Below are 1,572 nucleotides of genomic sequence, written 5' to 3'. Positions count from 1 at the left end.
TTTCCTTGCTCGGCACAGGCCTCCAGTCACCACTGAATATCCATTCACAGAATCCTCAAAGACAGACTTTCCAAACTGGGAAATGCAGAATAAGCTTTACCTCTCTGAAACGAATGCACATGTCAGGGAGAAGTTTCTTGGAACGCTTCTTTCTGGGTTTTATTTCAGGATAGTTCACTTTTCGCCATAGTCTTCCATGCGCTCTGAATTATTAATTTTTCAGTTTCACAGGAACAGTGTTCAAACACTGCCTTATGAGGAAAGAAGTAAAATTCCCTGAGTGGAATGCACACATCACAAAGCTCTTTCTCAGAAAGCTTCTATGCAGTTTTTATCTAAAGATATCTCCTTTTTCCCTGTAGGCCTGAATGTGCTCAAGAATGTCCCTTCGTGGATTCGCCCATGATGGAATTTCCAAACTGTGTAATATGAGGAAAGTTTTATCTATTTGAGATGGAAAAACATATCTATCACAAAGCAGTTTCACAGAAATCTTCTTTCTACTTTTTGTCTGAGGATATTTCCTTTTTCACCATAGCCATCCATATTTTCCCAAAAATCCCCTGGTAGCTTTTTCTCCAAAAGGAATTCCTGAATTCTCTATGAGAAGAAAGGTATAATTCTGTGAGTAGAATGCACACTTCACAAAGCAGCTCCTCAGAAAGCTTGTGGCCAGTTTTAATCTGAAGATATTTTCTTTTTCACCATAAGCCTCAAAGCGCTCCTGAATATCCCTTCGCAGACTAAACAAAAACAGTATTAGAATTCTGCACAATGGAAAGGAAGCTTAACTGTGCGAGCGGAATTCACGTGACACAGAGAAGTTTCACAGAAAGCTTCCTTCTGCTTTATATCTATGGTTATTTCTTTTTCAGCGTATTCTAAAGACCGTTCCCAAATGTCCTTTCTCAGATTCCACAGAAACAGTGATCTCAAACTGCTGAATCCAAAGAGTGGTTTAACTCTATGACACGAATACACACATCCCAAAGCAGTTGCTCAGAAAGGTTCTCTCCAGTTTTCATCGGAAGACGTTTCCTTGCTCACCACAAGCCTCCAGGCGCCACTTAATATCCCTTCACAGATTCCTCAAGGAAAGAGTTTCCAAACTGGGCAACGTAGAGTAAGCTTTAACTCTCTGGAATGAATGCACATATCAGAGAGCAGTTTCTTGGATACTTCTCTGTGGGTTTTATTTCAGGATATTTCACTTTTTGCCATAGTCTTCAATGTGTTCCAATATATCACTTTTTCGGTTTACAGGAACAGTGTTCAAAGACTGCCTTATGAGAAAAGAGACAAAATTCCCTGAGTAAAATACACACATCACAAAGCAGTTTCTCAGAAAGCTTTTATCCAGTTTTTAATCTGAAGATATTTCCTATTTCATGATAGGCGTGAATGTGCTACCAAAAGTCCCTTCACGAATCCGACCATGACCCCTTTTTCAAAACAGCATAATAGAAAGTTTTATCTATGTGAGATGAATAAACATATCTATCACAAAGCAGTTTCACTGAAAGCTTCTTTCCAGTTTTTGTCTGAGGATATTTCCTTTTTCACCATAGCCAT

This window comes from Trachypithecus francoisi, unplaced genomic scaffold (genome assembly GCF_009764315.1).
Source record: "Trachypithecus francoisi isolate TF-2019V2 unplaced genomic scaffold, Tfra_2.0 Contig01700_ERROPOS7600000+, whole genome shotgun sequence".
Classification (NCBI taxonomy): Eukaryota; Metazoa; Chordata; class Mammalia; order Primates; family Cercopithecidae; genus Trachypithecus; species Trachypithecus francoisi.
This window is presented reverse-complemented; position numbering follows the sequence as displayed.